Raw genomic sequence first — 17968 nt, 5'->3', positions numbered from 1 at the left:
AAACTATGAAATATTTCCTTTGATATTGGCCCCAATTTTCTCTTCAGCCAAAGCAGAGTGCAAATACGTGCTCAGTGCAAACATGCTAAATCCTGCCTGTAGATGAAAGAGCTGGTGGCAGTCGCTGCCATGCCAGTCCACCTCTTCTTTTGTGTGGTTTCGTAGGAAAAACAAACCATCTTTTTAATGATCCTCTCATTTTCATCCGTCTATGAGTAAATTGTTGCATCTCTGGTCAGTATGTGTCTAAAATAAGTCTTCCAGCAGACACTTATTTTATCAAGATCTTAATTATATGATACAAGCCCAACACTTTAAGTGCTGAATTCCCTGAGCGAACTATGGCGCCCGCTGCCAATAATCTGGCTGTCGTGATCACGTGACGAGCATGTGACACGGGACGATGACAGCACTTGTTTTACTGTCACTGCAGAGGAGTATGTTTCTCTCCGTCACGTCAGATTTGATGCTCATCACCACCACGGAAACATTAGCTGTGCCACCACCTGACATAACAGTTGTGACAAGAACGCTGGCTGTCGCCTGACATAAACAAACACACACAAGCTTAAATTACATTTTTTGCCTCTTCCAAAGTACAGATGTAATGTTTCCATGTTTGCTTGCCAATAAGTTAAAAATACGCCTACGCTTTAGTGCACACCCGGGTATTTTTCTTCTTGACTGGAAATCAGATACCTGTACTTTAGTTTGTCAATGATGAAAACAACATTTTTAAAAGTTGGTGTGAGTGTGAACCAGGTTAGTGCAAGGTGGGGGCGGTTAAAACTGGCACAGGAGTAGATGCAACAGCATGATAAGCAATTAATGCACATAAATGGACTAGCGTGTTACCTCTAATAGGGCATACAGTAACATAGTATTTTGCACAGCACCAAACTGCACTGAGAATACACCTGTGAGTCAAGGTGCAGCATCACATTTTAACAGAGCAGCTTCATCATAACAATGTTGGTCAACCCTCAACACATCGTCGGAGCATTCAGTTAGTTTATAACAGTATTACCTATCGCAAGCAAAACATGTGTGATGTAAATTTGTAGTAAACTGTAAACATGACAACATATTTGTTGCATAAATAAAAGAGTACCTGGAATGCTTACAGTTTTTTCCAGGAGAGACGTTTCTATAAACAAATTCTTTTTTCTTCTTTTTCCTCCACATTCCAAAGCCGTGACATCACAACAACATCATTGGGATTAGGGATGGGTACTGGTTCTGACATAAACGGTAGTAACCAGACCGAAAAGCAGCGCACATTTCGGTGCTTTTTTTTCCCCGAGATGTCACACACTTTGGATTCCAGCCAATCATTTTACGTTTCCGAGGATAGTAGGCGGGCCCAGGTACGTCCGTTCTTTTAGAGCAGAGCTACAGATTAAAAATGCCCAAGGCGAAGCGGTCAAAAGTCTGGCTGCACTTCACAGCAAAATATGCAAACTCAGCAGCAACAAGTGCTTTAAGGTGATACTGTCAAAGGAGGTAACACCTCGAATCTGATGAAACACCTGGCGACGCATAGCGTTTTTTTTAAAAGCCGAGAGATGCGCCGTATTTGATAGCTTGCTGCGAGACCTCACACCGAGCACATCTACTGCGGTTGTGGTGCCTGTTATCGGACCCGGAGTTAGCAACATCCCCCAAGAACCCGAAGAGGAGAGTCCTGGCCCCTAGCCCTGCCAGTGTAGCAGAAATGATGAGGATGATGATGCAGCAGCAGCCGTTCTTCTCTGCGTGAGTAGCTTAATGTTGTTCGTGTGTAATTTACGTTGAGTAGGCTAACCACGTTATTACATTAATGCATGTAAGGTGAACTAGCAAACATCATCATAGCTACATGCAGCTGTCTTCTTGTTTGATGGCAGATACTCCCTTCACCCTGGACAAAAAGGCTAAAATGACCAAAGAAAAAGAGGGAAACGGCTAAACATGAGAGGTTTTTGGACAAAGTTTGTGTTTTTTCCATTGTTTAAGCACTGCTTCCAGCCAAGAGTGATACCATATATGCCCCATAGCTGCAGAAAAGGCTAACATTGTTATCTTTTTACAAAAAAACAGCTGAACATGAGAGGTTTTTGGACCAATTTTGTGTTCTCCATTCTTTAAGCACCGGCACCGTTTCAAAAGTACCAGTTTGGCACCGGTATCAGATAAAACCTAAACGATACCCATCCCTAATTGGGATGTTACAATATTGATCCCGGACCAACGCTATGATGGAACAACACCAACACGGGGATATCAGGTACAACATCTGAGCACTGTCACCACAAAGTGGACAGCTACGCTGAGTCTGCAGTGTAGCAGCTACTGAGCTCAAAGAGCCGCGACAAACTGAAGAACGTTTCTAACCCTCACTGTACCGCCAACGGATCGATAGATGTTTTTCATTTTTTCATAATTACTCGGCTACCAGGATGTTGTGACATCACCATTTTAAATCTTTTGGCGCTTCCATTAATGTAATCGGATACAACCTTTATTTCAGCTACAGATCCAAATGTGCGATGTAATAATGTGCACGGTAGTACAAGAAATGATCGAACTGAACTCGACATTCATTTAACATTAAATGATGACAAGTTGAAACATGTTAGCTAATGTCACCCAGTAAGATGCCAGCGGGGATGCTGTGGTTCGCGGTTGGTGCATTAACACCACACAACAAGAAAATCTCACCTTTAATCAATCATCAAGTCCAACCTATCACCATCTAACATCAAAAGAAGACTTTTGTCATACTGTACATAATCATACTGTACATAATCAGTGTTAATCAGTGAAGCAAAAGAACTTCAACAGAGGGCACTACAACGGAGGTGATAGACTTGGTCTTATTAACACAACATAATGTAACAGCGTTTGCTTTTGCAGCCACAGTAAAAAAGTGTGGTCTCAGCTTGGGAGGTGTCATGTGATTGTTCTTAACCCGAGGTGCTGCTAAAAGTCTAGCCCTTCTCTTATAATTGCAAATGGCAAGCTGTTAAAGCATTTACAGAGCTTCAAGTGCCACCACAATGCAAATGAAGTGATAGGAACTCCAGTGCTGAGCAAGCCTCAGTCGCTCAACAGCGCAAAAGCCGTTTGGCACAGGCTGGTGAGACAAAGGGAAAAGACAGATGATTGCATTTCAGAGGCGGAGAGGATGAGAAGTACATGCTTAAAAAAAGGCAAAATAATCCTGAATATAGAACGCCTGCATTTAGCTGGGACGTGCACTTACAAGTTGTTGAAGTGGGCAATCGGACATTATCAAAAAGAAAAGTGGTGCGAAGGAGTGCAAGCATCATCAGGATACAATTTGCATTTATAGCTCCCGAAATTCACATGGAAGGCAAAGTGAGCTAATCAAAAGGTAATCAAATACAGTGAAATCTCTCTTGGATTTCGATCAGCAGAGGCCACTGGCCCCGCTTCACATTACAGTTAGCCAACATGGCAAACAAAGAGTTCAGGTGACCGTGCCAACCTGAACAGAGAGCGCGTCCTCACAACCTGCTCCATCGCACGGTCAACAGGTTCAGCTGGATTCGCTTTCCCGGCCAAGAACAGGTGAAGCGCACAGCGATTGGCTGACAGGGGGTTGGCCCGTGGACGAGACGTGAAGGCCATTATGGTAATAGGGGACTAGCCTGCCAGGAGCGTGTCAATAGCAAAGAACAGAGGATTCCTACATGAGGCTGGGGGAGGTTATCCAACCGAACACGAGCACATCACCTGGGAAATAGCTTATTAAAATATGCTGCTTTGTGCTAAATAGTGTGGCGTGAATGCTCTGTTTCTAGAGGTGTTAACAGAGCCCGATTTAATATGTATGAATGTCCAACAAAGTGTGTGCGCTTGTGTACAGTATGTATCTCTGCGTGCAGGAGATAAAGGCAGCAGTCACTCATGGCAGGAGGCCTAGGCCGGGCCTTTCTCGAATGCTCCTCATTAACAGCTCATAATAGCTGGCAACTTCCTCGTGCCACCCTGGCTCATTCTCATTAGCAGCTGGCAGCAAGGTGGGGAGATGAGTGGACGCTGGCATCAGCCCACCGTCACTTCAGCACAGCGCGGGAGCAAGCGGGAGAGTGGAATAGCAAGGGAAAGAGCTCGAGATAGGTAGCATGAGAGGGAAAAAATCCTCATCTCTGTAGATTTAATTAAAACTGGGGTGAACAGATGGGGAAGATGGAGTGAAGTCCAACAGGAGACAGCTCATCTGTTTGGGTTTTCACATTTCTCTTTCCATCTCTCCCCATCCGCCTCCCTCTCTCATCTCTGCTAGTTTTTTCTTTTTTAGATAAATTCTTGGCATTCAGAGCGTCCCAATTCAAAGCTTGCACACTGGCAGTGTGACAGGCGACAAAAACAAGGGAAAAAATAAATAACCGAGCTCACATGGGCTCTTGAAGGAACGCGGGCCTTCAGTTTGCTGCGGATAATTATGGGCTGGCCTCGAGCTGGCCGGCCCAGCGCTGGGGCAGGGATGTTTTGCTGGAGAGCGGCTAAGCCCTTATTAAAAGGTAATCCTGGCAATCCCTGTGTAAAATAAAAGAGCTATTTGTTTAAAATAGAGAACCGCTGAGCACAGACAGAGGCAGACAGAGGGGAAGGTCACTCAGTGTAGGGTTTTAGATCAGAAAAAAGATCAAGCCTGCCCGTGGCTCTTTTTTTCTCCTCTCTCCCAGAAGAAGTCACTTTTCATTCAAATGTAATCATCACCGCGCAGTAATACGACCTTCATGGCTGCATGTTAAAAGGAGAAAAAGCAGAGCATTCAGCTCCTTCAGTCCCTGTGGCCATTTCAGAGTATACAAAGGGATCATAGACGCAAGCAGAAACCACTAAACACATTCAAAGCATCACAGAATAATAGCCCTTTGACTATGCGCAGGAATGTAAATTTGCGTGCAGCGCATATGTGTTAAACGCTGCTACAGTTTCTGTGTTTGACACACTGCATCTTTTGATTGACATTTGCTGCCAAAGCATTATCATAATCTCCTAGCAACCACAGTAGGAATCAGAAAAACATAAATCATAGAAGGGGAAGGAAAAACTCCCCACATCCACCTTGTGCAACAATGCCACTAGTCTTGCATTTTCTTCTGAAAATTTTCTGCCTTAGCTCAGTTCCCTGCTACATTAATCTCATTATCCTTTGAACCTTTTCACTGTTAATGCCAAATGCAATTTGTATTCTAAGGCCAAGCAAAAAGCTCTAAACTGATTATCCCAATTTGAACCGTGGCAGTCCTAGATATTGTTGAGTCTGAAAGGGCCATCTAGCTGCTGAATGGGCTTCTCATATGCCTTCTGAGTTTCATGACACAATGTTGCGTCTGCTTTGCAAGGGATAAATTAAGCGTGTGAAAGTCTAAGCAAAGCCCTCATTTTCCAGTTAATCAAATCTTCCCCTAATCAAATTAGCGCACATAATTCCTCTGGATGCGTGGTACAAAAACAGCATTATCCCCCCTCTCTGGAGCTGAAAGGCAGGGAATCAGCGTGGTGCCTCTCTCTCCTCTGCATGAGCAGCCCTCAATGGAAGAGGAGGGCCAGGGTGAGGTGGGGGGTGGAAGTGACCAGGGCGAAGGGGGAGGGCACGGCTCTTCCCAATGGCCTAACGGAGAAAGGCAAGGCCGGGGTAAACTTTGGCAGCGTTTAAGTTCCCAGCTCATTAAAAAGCCTGGCTCAGTGGCCACCTCCAGGGAGCACTGAAGCGTCGGCTAATGAGGTACTTGTTTAATTTTCTTTCAAAGGGCTGGACATCTGTGACAACCCACCCCCACCCCCGTCAAACCCCACACTCCCTCCCGTTTCTCCCCTCAGCCTTAAAGCCCCATGCCTCATCGTTCTTCTTCAAACCCCACACAAAGCCCATCTATCAATAGGCCGCGGGGTTCTCTCTGGTTTGATGAAGTGTCCCTCATTGAATGAGGCAGATAATACATTTGGAGGAGAGCAGAACAATCGCCATTAACTCTGATCTTTCCCTCTGAACAGTCAAAGCCCATCATGGAAATTCAATAGTGGTCAAGCTAAATGGATAAATGTTCACAGTCCACCGTAACGTTCTAATTGATTTCCCTTCATGAGATAATCCACTCTCTTCAATAGTGGTGCTCGCTCCACCCTTTCACCCCTGCCACCCCTCTGTGGAGATGCTGAACATATCTTGGGGCTACGGGGAAAAAAGGGAGCAGGTCTGTATTTATCTGATATTCATATCTCCCTTTTGATGCATTGAGAAGAAGCTCGAGTCTATTTCCTGTGACCTGCCGACCCCTGCCACGCTGACCTTTATGTGAGTCTCAGTCTTCATATCCAAGCCCCACGGCGACTCACAACACATTAAAGGCCCCTCACTCTCTAGCAGTTAGCCTAATTGGAATTCAAAGCAGCTAGTGCAGCGTCTCTCTTCATTGGTCACTTCCACTTATTTCATAATGCGTCTCGATTCTTTCATTATGAGAGCTGTCTGACTCGTATTTGCACCTTGATGCCCCCCTAATGTCTAAGAACATGGCAAGAATATAAATGTGCTCTTTCCACTCTTCCTTATTCTCATCTGGGGTCCTTTCAGGTGATCTTTTGTGTAACGAGGTAGGAAGGATGAACCGGCTACAGAGGAAGTGAGAAAGCCAGAGAGGGAGAGAAAAAGACTCTGGGAGCCGGACAAAAGGCCTCATGAAAACATTTGTCAATTTGTACAATGTAAACAGGCTGTAACAATGTGTCCTGGGGTCAGCGGGTCAAACCCATGGATCACGCATCAGCTGGCGCGTGGTTATTGTTCCGCTCGTCCCGTTGACGCGGGGGCCGAGGGCGTGAGCCTGAGTGTGTGTGACAGAAGGAAGATGTGGGGAAGAGGCGCAGAGGCCTTCAGGGCCATCAGAACTAAAACACTGCGCTATTATTAGGATGACACTAGAAAGCACCATCTGGGTTGTTTAATGAGCCTTTACCACGGTGTTAAAAGAGCCTCAAGTTAATTTCCAGAAACAATATGCTTATAAAAGACTCGAGCAGGTTGTAAACTAAAAGCACCGAGCATCACCAAAGCACGAAAAACTGCTTGTAAATGCTGCAACTTGTAGTTTTTATGTACATTAACCAGTTTATCTGACGATGCTCCAACTGGGACATTCTGGGCTGAAACTATTTCTTGTTTTTTTTGGGAGGTGGGGGCTCTTTCAAGTCTTTCAGCATCTTCACTTTCAGGAAAATGAATCCCAGACAGAAAGGTCACCAAACTGGATTTGAGGTATAATCAGTTAAGACAGCTTTGTTTAATGACAGGCTCTATACATGTTCACCAACAGCACCATTTGTTTCTCACCCCTGCATAAACACAATAAACTGTGCCGGTCACACAGATGTAGGCTCCCTCAAACGTGGGCCCTTCTTGGCCAGTGATATTTGTTTTTTTATTTTTTACTTTTTCTACACAGTTTTTCTAGAATGAGAGTTCAGGAATAAATACAGAACCAAGAATAATGTGTCCTGATTTGGCTTTTTGCAAGTACGATTGTTTTTGGATTCTTCCAGATTTACTCAGCAGGGATCGTTCAATACTGTAGAGCAGCGCGGTCCCCAAACAGTTCTGCTCCACGGACCAGTTTAATGTCAGACGGTGTTTTCACAGACCGGCCTTTAAGGTGTGGCAGATAAATACAACAAAATAAAACAATACGACCAAAACAAAAACGGTGGTATTTTGTAAATATAATAATAAACGCGAATTCACTGTGTAACTTCATCAGCAGCGTCCTGAAATGCGGCATCAACACTGAGAGTAACGTCCTCCTCTCTTAACGCTCTCTGGTCGCTATGGCAACGCGGAGATATTTCTTTCAAAATAAGACGCACAACTACAACACGGGAAAGACCCAGGGAAACCGAGTTAACGATAAAACCCTGAAAACCATAAATTTCACACCCGAGCCTCAACTCTCGTGGCCCGGTACCAGTGTTGGTCAAGTTACTTGAAAAAAGTAATCAGTAACTAATTACTGATTACTTCCCTAAAAAAGTAATCCCGTTACTTTACTGATTACTTATTTTCAAAAGTAACTAATTACTTAGTTACTTTTGAAAAAACACGATTTACAACCTGAAGAGGTGATAAAGCGATAGATCTTTCAGCCCAATTCTACTTTTTCTACATAATCCATCATACAAAATGTAATCAAATGGAAAAGTCTCTTTTTAAAACTTGTTTTATTAGTTTTAATCTTTTAACTTTATGCATCAAGTAAAAATGTAATTATATGCAACATTCTCTGACTGGAAGAAATTTGTTTCACATTTAAACCTATTTTCTGCACATTCCAGCACATAAAATAAAAAATAAATTTGTGTGTGTTTACACTCACTCTTTCAAATAGATGCAAGTAAAACACAGCAGAAAATAAATAAAGTCACAGACTAGCGGTCCTGTTGCTCTATTTTCACCTGTAAAGCAGGAGTGGCATATGGAAAATAGATATATAAATCTTATAAAGTTTGTATCTGTCTTGTGTGAAACTTGTATGAAAATATATAAGAGTGAAAACTGATATAAGATCCCTTGAATAATTATATAATGAAACTTGTATGTTTTGGATACTTACTAAAAACAATGTATGAAAGTAATGAGAAAGCGGCCACTTTCATGAGTAATCACATATAAGTTTTTACTATTTCTTTTCCATATGGGTTACCCTGGTGCAGGTGTGCCGCAGCGGTCAGTGGAAGAATCCGTGAGTTTCTCTGTGAGTTTCCCATTACGTCGTAGCTACTCGGTGCTTGCTCGGAAGTTTAGGGGTTTTTTCGCTGTAAAAAGAAGTTTTCTTCCCACGACAGCGGACGCTAATGTTTTTGTCACTTTTTATGGAATCAAACTCAAAGTAAGGTCAGTACTTCCACGCTTTAAACGCTGCACGCTCATACTCTCTCCTGCACTCGATATGTGATCCATTGTTGATCTGCACACAGCTGTTGTCACGAACGTCGCACTCGCTTACGTCACTGTCGTGAGACATTCTCACAAAAAAAAAATCACGGTTTTAGTAACGCAGTAACGCAGCGTTCCTATGGGAAAGTAACAGTAATCTAATTACTGTTTTTGCAATAGTAATCTCTTACTTTACTCGTTACCTGAAAAAAGTAATCGGATTATCCATCTCTGCCCGGTACCAAACGACTCACGGACCGGTACCGCGCCGTGGCCCGGGGGGAGGGGACTGCTGCTGTACTCCATGGTGGTACATGTACATGTAGCATAGCAATACATGGTGAGAACTGCTATGCTATCATTTCACAATATTACAAGACGGACAGCTCATTACGAACAAAATGTTCTTTCGGATTCTGTATTTATTGTGATTAGAACAAAAAATGCTTGCAATGGAGCTCAGGTACCTCCTGATAGCAGCTCCACATAACTGGAACCCAAGGTGGGACACGAAACAAGATTATCTGACTGGGTGTTGACCCAACATGTTTACGCAACCCTGATTTGGGCAGAACTTTGTAAAGTCAGACCGATCTTTAGGGCATCAGCTCAAATCATTTAAAGTGAGACAGTGTTCATAATTCAATCAGAGTCTGGGCGAGAATGGGAGAATTCAAAGGCAAAAATCCCTGATAATCAAAACAAACACAAAGACTCAGCTTCCAAAGAACATCTCGATGATCCCCAAGACTTGTGGAAAATATTGTGGAAGATTTGCATCCTGTTACATCTAGAGTGAAACTAACATCATTTTAAAAAACGAACATCACACCAGCAGTCAAACATGGTGGAGGTCGTGTGATGGTCTGGGGCTGCTTTAGTGCTTCAGGACCAGAAAATCCCCAAAGAGAACGTCGAGCCACCAGTTTGTGCCCCGAAGCTCAAACGCAGTTTGGTTAAGGAGCAAAACAATGATCGGAAACACAAGTGCACCTCTGAATGGCTCGTAAAACAAAGAAAACAGAGGTCTTGAAACGGCCTAAACTTAAAGCTGGTTTAAATCGGGCAGAAATGCTTTGGCATGACCCTAAACAGACCACATGCTCAAAAATTCTTCACTGTGACTGAATTAAAACAATTCAGCAAAAAACAGTGTGCCTGAATTCCTGCAGTTCTTGCATAACGGTGGCCCTTATTGGGTTTAAGGAGGCAATTAGTTCTTTCCACACTGAGCCAGGTAGGTTGGATAGCTTTTCTTTCCCCCTTAATAAACAAACTCATCATTTAAAAACTGCATTTTAGATTCATGTCTTTATCTAATATTAAAATGTAGTTTTGTTTGAGAGAAAAACTGTATATAACCCAATATGACATTCATCACACTAAGTGCCTTTTTTTTCTTGTGGCACAACCCTTTAATCAGCAGCTGGTAATGTGGTGGTGTGAATATCTACTGGACTGGCTCATGGTGACCTTTGGCCTTTCACCATGCTGGCTGATTTACCATGCGGCCTCGGCCTGCGGCAGTGCTGAACAGCAGCAGGCAAAGAGGCTGAGATGCTGACCACGGAGGTGGAGGTCAGCACGGGACTGATAGCACGAGGTCAAGGGTGTAGGGCTGATGCTATCCATCTCCCTCTGACAGCCTCGGGGCTTTCTATAAAGTGGGCTGGCTCGTATCGGTCTGACTGCAAAGGAATGTACACACTGTGAAACTATGAATCAGCTTGTCCTTAAGATTAGAAGCAGTATTCGGCTGTTCCAGTACATTTCTGAGAGACAGAAACTACACAGTGTAGCACAACTGATCAGGCTGCCTACGACCAAAGTTGGACTTTTAATGAAATCCCCAGTTTACCCTGCAGAGAACTGGTTATCTGCACACCTACAGCTGTCACCAGTAAGTAAGTGGAAGTAACTCGAAGCCAGGAAAATCATTCAATGGAGTTGTTAGCGAGCAAATCGTGTTGACTAAGTATAAACCCATCAGTCAAGTTAAGAAAAGGTCAGTATCTCCCAGACTGCAGCCCACAGTACATCTTTTCCTGAGCGGAGGATGTTAGCCCACTACTGTGCTTGATCAGGGCATTGCCTTCAGCTAGGCTGCTGCCCAGAGCCAACCTAAGCGGTAGGAGGAGATCAGTTTCTTGGTTTTGGACGGCTTGAGGGGGGTAAAATTGGCTCCTGGAAACCTGCCAAGCCTTCGACTGACTCATCAACAAGAACCCAGGAGGAGACAGACAGAGTGTTCATCCTTTCAAGCCTCGGATCTACCTCAGTGTGGGGTTAAGTCTTGATAGGTTGGCGTACGGTGTTTTGATGCCCCCTCTTTTCTATAACTCCTGTAGGCATCATGTAGGCAATCACGCATGACACAGCCGGAGGCACAGACACATGGGTCCAGCGCTGGCCCATAAGTCCTTGGAATCTATGTTTGTATTTGAGCAGACTTTATTGGACCAGACAGGACAGGAAAGCCTTGTCGGATCAGAGGAGGGAAAAAAGAAGCAGATGCAGCATGAAAACAAAAACAAAGCAAACCACTTGCACAGAGCTATATGAAAGATGGATTACAGTCACGCTGTTGCTGAAAAGCCGGCAAAGTTCAGGCTGTAAGCCGCAAAAACTGAGCTTAACAAAATATGTCCACAATTATGTCCATCCAAAGCCAATAATCAAGCAACCTCAAACATGTCATTTCATATTTGTCTTTTTTCATACTGAGTGACAGGCAGAACAATCAAATTAAGTTCCTCTCAGCAAACCCGCAAGTGTAATTATGCACTAAGTGGGTGCAAATCAACACATGCAGAGCAGTCGTATAGTAATATTGACACACAGTATTTTCTGAAGTGAGAGAGAATAGAAGTTACTAGCTTGAAAGTAGCAGTTATCTTTTCCGCTGTCGCTTTCAATTAGCAATTTAAGGAACAAGCTTCCTTTCATGAAAACCAACGGTAATAATTTTTGTAATATGAAAAGAGCAGCTTCAGTATCCATTGTGATTGGAGAGTGGCGTTTCCTCTCTTTTGTTTTTAATTCTGCCCAGTCTCATATGAATTCTTATGTGGCAGGTCGGCGTGCGAGCAATTTGTGGCACAAATGAAAAATGTGCAAATGGGGAAAAACTGTTAAAGAGATTGAGGAGATTAGCTGTGTGATCAGAACAGAAACCATGTTGTGGTCAAAACACGGGAACATAGCAGGAACTAATATTCTCATAAGGGATTTGAATGATGCTTCAAATGCTGTAGGTCTATGTAGGGCTGGGCGATATGGCCTAAAATTCATATCCCGATATAATTTGAAGCACGTGCGGTAACGATATATATCACGATATATTCTTTTCTTCTGTATAACGTATTTTCCACACTATAAGGCGCACTTAAAATCCTTTAATTTTCTCAAAAATCGAGAGTGCGCCTTATGTATGAATTCTGGTTGTGCTTACTGACCTCGAACCGATTTGGGCATACAGAAATCTGTTAAAAAATGTTTTAGTACAACTTTGGTAAGCTGCACTGCTTGATGGATTGTTGGAGCATTACGGCTGCCATAGTGAGGAGCTTCACGGAGTAATCTGGGTCCAAAACTCCGTCTTCTTCAGGTCCCAAAGTCAAACGAACACAGAGTTAAAAACGGTCTAAATTCTTTCATCTTTAATTAAATCATCAGCGTTGCTGCTTTATCAGGTGTAACAATTAAGTTTAACGTCCAGGCATCCATGAAAACAGGATTTATTAAATTTAACGGAGTTAGAAGTTAACAAGAAGTTAGCTCGTTAGTTTCCACCTAAACATTTCATACCATGTTCTGACTGAGAGATTTTTGAAACTAATTAAAGCATACAGCTCTGCTGTCACTTCCAACATAAATGAAGACAGAAAACTAAACAGCAGTGACGTTTGCAGGGTTACTGAAGTTGGACTACCTGGTATATAATGTTGTGCTACGTGATTGCTAGCGACACAGCTATGTTAGCATAACATTAGCACAGTGAAGCTGGAGGATGAACGCTAACTTTTTTTCCACTCGATAAAAGTTAACGTGAGGGATTCTGGTGGTCAGGGACAAATGCAATCGCATAGCAGGATGCTATACACGGGCCAAACTTCAGTCAGGAGAACAACTGAGATTATTCATCCACAATACGAGGTTAGTAATTAATATACTGCAACATAGAGCAGCTGCGAGAGAATTCAACATTAATGAATCAATGTTACGGAAGTGGAGGAAGCGCAGCTTTTGGCTTTTTGCCATGACTGTCGTCCAACGTAATTTGCAGATGATAATGGTTTTAGCCGCTGAGATGCTTTCGACCAAAACCGGCGCAGCTTGATGACATCATCAACATGCGCTATCGCGATAGAGCGATATAGTCAAAATCTCTATCGTTGGCCAAATTTATATCGTTTCTATCGTATATCGTTTATATCGCCCACCCCTAGGTCTATGTAGAAAAAAAGGATTTAATCACCTGCTGATTTATGAACGCCTCTTATGAATCCTTGATTTTAGTTTCTGCTGCCTTTTGTTGTATTTTTGTTTTTTAGGACCCGTGCTGTGGCGAGCGGGTGGACTGCTGAGGTTACTGACCAACATTAGCAAGCTTCGTTAGCAGGTTGCACGTACAGGTGGATCCCACAGGATCAGGTAACTTCGTGCTAAGTAACATAAATGAAATGGTAGGAATTCAAGTCTCACAATTATCTGCAACAAAGTCACGTTATCTGCCAGACAACTGGATTAAATGCTCAGCAAAACACATCAACAGTAGAAACAGAGCCAGATAAAGTTGTCTGTGTTGACATCCGTATACTCTGAAATTTCATTAGATTTAAAAGCATTTTAACACTGTGAAGGACACCACAGGCCATAGGAGAGATCTGTACAACACCCACATTGCCGAGCCCCAACACAAAGAAGCAGAATATGATTATAATGTGACAATGTGTTGAGCACAGATAATGGTGATACAAGATACGCAGCTGAAGGAACTGCCCATGTGAAAATCCAGCCAGTGTTCATCACTGTAAGGTCAATTTGGAGCTTTGGATGTGATGCACAGCCAGACTTCTGAATATTTCTTTTAATTCAGAGGAAAAAAGTTAGCTGTTAATAAACGAAAAGACACAAAAGTCTGTCTGGGATCACAGTTACATCTCTAAGACCACAGTGACTATGATGAGCGAAGGAAACACCTAAGAAACGCTGTCACCTTTCACGCCTATAGTCCACCTGTGTTTGTTCAGATTGGTTTGAAGAGATTTGTGTTTAACACAATCTTAGAGACTAAGAGAAGAATGGAGAAGAAGTGTACTGGTACCAATCTTCAAGTACAAGCGTGCAGAGCTGTAGTATATACAGAGCCATGCCCTGAAGACGTGAACGAGTGGTTGAAGCTCGGTTAAAGAGAGGCGACGATCAGTCAGCAGCAGTGTGGCTTCATGCTGAGAACGAGCGCTGCAGATGTGATGTTTGCTTCATGAATGTTGATGGAGGAGTATAGAGACGGCCAGAAGGAAGAGGAAGAGGACGAGGAAGTCAGAAGTGGGGCTGGTTCTGGACATGTATGAGGACGGTGACACAGTGGTGACGAGATTCCTTCTTGTTTGCAGCGGTCAGACTGACAGATGAGGTCAGGCAGGAGTCTGTGGACTATGTGTGGAGATGACACTGTGATCTGGAGTGAGTGTAGGTAGCAGGTGAATGAGAGCTCAGAGAGGTGGAATTATGTGCTGGAGATAAGAGGAATGAAAATAAAAGGAAATGAGACAGAACAGGAGAAGGTGAACAGATAGTGAACGCAGATGATTTTGAAGACTAAATGCTTCAGAAGAAGAAGAATCCATCGTTCCATGTTTTATCCCCTTATCCACGTCTGGATCATCGGGGCACTGGAGCTTATTTCCAGCTGTCATAAGGTGAGAGTTGTAGACGTGGCCTGGAGAACTTACCAGCCAATCACAGGGCTAACACAGAGACAACGATTCACTCCCACATAAAAAGAAAAAGAGCAAAGTTCAGATCTTTCACACAGCAAATCAGTGCGAATGAACCAATCCCAGCTTTCATTGGGCAACAATAGGCAGACCCTGGCCAGTCTATATGGGGACAGACAATGATTTGTAAACTGGTCATATACGTGAACACAGTGACCAGTAGGGGTGCAACGATACTCGTATCGATATTGAGCCGTTCGATACAGTGCTTTCGGTTCGGTACGCATATGTATCGAACAATACAAAATTTTTAATTTAGTTTATCAACTTTCCTTCTGATGATGCTGTCTGTGTTGAGCGCTCAGTGGATCTGCGCTCGACAGTGCAGCCTAGGTGGAGTAGTCGAACGCAGATTCACTGAGCGCAGCGCAAGCTAGCGAGACAGAAGCTAAGCTCATTGCAACATGGCAAATTGAACCTCCCCCACCCTCATTCAGATCTGGTGTTTGGAATTATTTTGGTCTTCATGTGACGTATGACCCTGAAGGTAAGCGCGTCATGGACTAAAGTAAAACAGTATGTTGGATGTGCCACGCAATGCTCAATTACATGGGTGGGAACTAGTGCGTTAGCGCAGTTAGCTCGTTAACGTGTTGGCTGTCCAGCCCCACGCACGGGGCGATCCGCGGTAGCTCGTTAACGGAGATTTGCCGTGTTGTGGCGTTAACGTCATTTCAGATTAACGCTGACAGCACTAGTGGAAACACAACGAATATGACTGCACATTTACTCCGACATCATCCTAGTGCAAAGACAAGTGGAAGCAGACAAGAACAACAAGCACGCATGCTACAAACTTTACCCGAGTCATTTAGACAGCCGTTAGCACATGATTCTCCTTATGGGGACCTGATATGTTTAATATGCTGCTGAGAATATAGCCCAGAAGAAGCGTATAGTATAGCTTTTATTTTGGAAAGAGACGTTTCTCTGTAATAAACTCTCTTTTCCAAAGATGAGTGATTCCTCCATCAGATAGATTTATTTTTTTATTACTTTGTTGTTTCAGCAACATTAAATTTAAAAACTGTACTTTTGAGTTAAAATATATATTTATAATTTTAATAAATGACAAATTAAAAAGGCATGAACATTTTTTTTTTGTATTGAAAAAATATCGAACCGTGACACCAAAGTATCGAACCGAACCGAACCCTGAATTTTGTGTATCGTTGCACCCCTAGTGACCAGTTAATTTAACTGTGGGAGGGAGAGTTTGCTCCCCAACGCAGGCACAGGGGGAATAAAGTCCACAAACACAGGCCTCACAACACATCTGAACTTGCACTACTGTGATGCTACATCTCATTAGCATTATCTAATTTAACAAGCAGTATGGCAAGCACCATTAAAACTCTGCAGTTATTGGTTGCATACCTGCCAGGTAATACCATCACTACACGTGAAGTGTAGGTCAGTGCTCTTAAAACATCAGCCCGCCATGTGCACCTGACAGGCTCAGAGGGTTTCAACTAGTCAGCAGGATAATTTGCCATCTGTACAGGGATGCACTGTTTACAGTGTGCTTCCCACTGTTTAATGTAGCTACTAATTGGGATGACCCTGGAATCTTAGTTTCTCTTCAGGGGAAACATTTTTCACATGTTATTCTTGGGATGTGTGAAGGTAAAATGTATCAGAACGTGAGGCAAATACATCATTCATTACATCCTGAGCCACACTATTTCGTAACAGTAAGGACTCTGGACACATTCAGGGGCAGGATTCCTAGATCTGTTAAAGCTGTGAGGATTTTATCAAAACAACAGTTACTCCTGCGTCACTCTAAACCTTTTATGCAGATGATGTAGTTGCCATTTGCCACACTGAAAGGTGGCCACAGTGGCAGGCGAGGGTAGTGACGTGATGAATCAACTGGCGGGTGCAATCATTTGAAAATTCCCCTGGCAGATGTGGCTGCGTGCGCGTCTTTGATTAACTTCATTAATATACATGCCTCGCTCTGATACACAGGCAGTGGCATATGGTAAAAAGCAGGAACAGGAAAGAAGTGATTTGCTGTTTGCTCTGGAAAACAAACAAGCCAACAGGTCCTAGCAGATGGCGCTGTATGCGATGCTGGTGGGAGGCAGTGTGCTGCATTGGTGCAGCCGCCAAGCAGGAGCTCTCCTGTGGATGAAGAGAAGCCCGACTATCGCCCTCGGCCTGCCGCATGGTAAACAAATAAAGCGTCCTTCTGCTTTCCTGTGTGCTGAGCTTTTTATCCTGCGCTGATCTTACCTCCTGATTTCAAAGCACAAATAGAGCTTGTTTTTGGCACGTTAAAGTGCTCGAGGCTTGATGCTCTTCAGAAAGCAGCTTAAAGAAGAAATGTGTTTAATAATGGCTTGTTTGTGTGCAGCTCTCATTTCCCTCTTTGCTCCTTACGTCTTCCCCCAGCATGCCTGCGAGCACACTTTCCACTTTGTTCCCATTTAAACAGCAAAGTTGGAGGTTCATTTATACTGATAATAGATGTTGGTTATGCATCAGTGAGAAATAGTTTCAATGTTTTTGCACCGTTTCCTGCTATGCCACACAAAAAAGCGCAAAGAAAACTACAGCTGAATAAACAGGAAATCATCGAGTAAAAGTTAAAATAGTTAAAACAGTCGATTCAATGGCCAGCAGTTCTCGATGGACTCGTGTCTAAAGTATAATAACGGCTATGACAAAACACTGAGCGTCGGCTGTAGCTGTGTTTGTTGTGGTTCACAAAAACATTGCCTGCTCAGCATCAGTTTACATGAGCTATTCTTTCTGAAGCAAACCAGAAAAACTTCTAATACTACACAGTTGTTGCAGTACATGAAATATTTACAACACAGAACAGCACTGTTCCAATGGTTAGTCACTAGTTTTTGCATTTGCAAGCACAAGCAGGGGACACCTGAGGCATGTGGAGCAGAAGTAAAGAGTGTTGGGTCGCTTCTTCTGGAGTTAACATCTTCGATTCACTCTGCATGAAAAAGGTGTTCATTTGGTTGGCTGTAATCTTTTTAACCCTCGAAGGTGCCACCAT

At 43.3% G+C, this 17968-nt stretch overlaps 2 protein-coding genes and 1 long non-coding RNA gene across 13 annotated transcripts in view; 1 reads left to right on the top strand and 2 right to left on the bottom strand.

Moving 5' to 3' along the window:
• The window catches only part of LOC120720571, a 914567-nt gene that overhangs the window by 188378 nt on the left and 708221 nt on the right, over positions 1-17968 (top strand). The gene's annotated exons all lie outside the window — the stretch shown is intronic.
• auts2a (activator of transcription and developmental regulator AUTS2 a) overlaps positions 1-17968 on the bottom strand; it is a 327329-nt gene that overhangs the window by 71453 nt on the left and 237908 nt on the right. The window lies entirely within an intron of this gene.
• LOC120722433 lies at positions 2102-16229 on the bottom strand. Its single transcript, XR_005693459.1, has 3 exons — positions 16219-16229; positions 9930-9937; positions 2102-6630 (listed from the first exon to the last, which is right to left on the bottom strand). It is a non-coding gene; the product is annotated as an uncharacterized LOC120722433 (long non-coding RNA).

The sequence above is a fragment of the Simochromis diagramma genome, unplaced genomic scaffold (assembly GCF_900408965.1).
Source record: "Simochromis diagramma unplaced genomic scaffold, fSimDia1.1 OVJJ01000123.1, whole genome shotgun sequence".
NCBI classification, from domain to species: domain Eukaryota; kingdom Metazoa; phylum Chordata; class Actinopteri; order Cichliformes; family Cichlidae; genus Simochromis; species Simochromis diagramma.
Note: the sequence above shows the minus strand (reverse complement) of the source record. Positions and strands in the feature narration are given on the sequence as shown.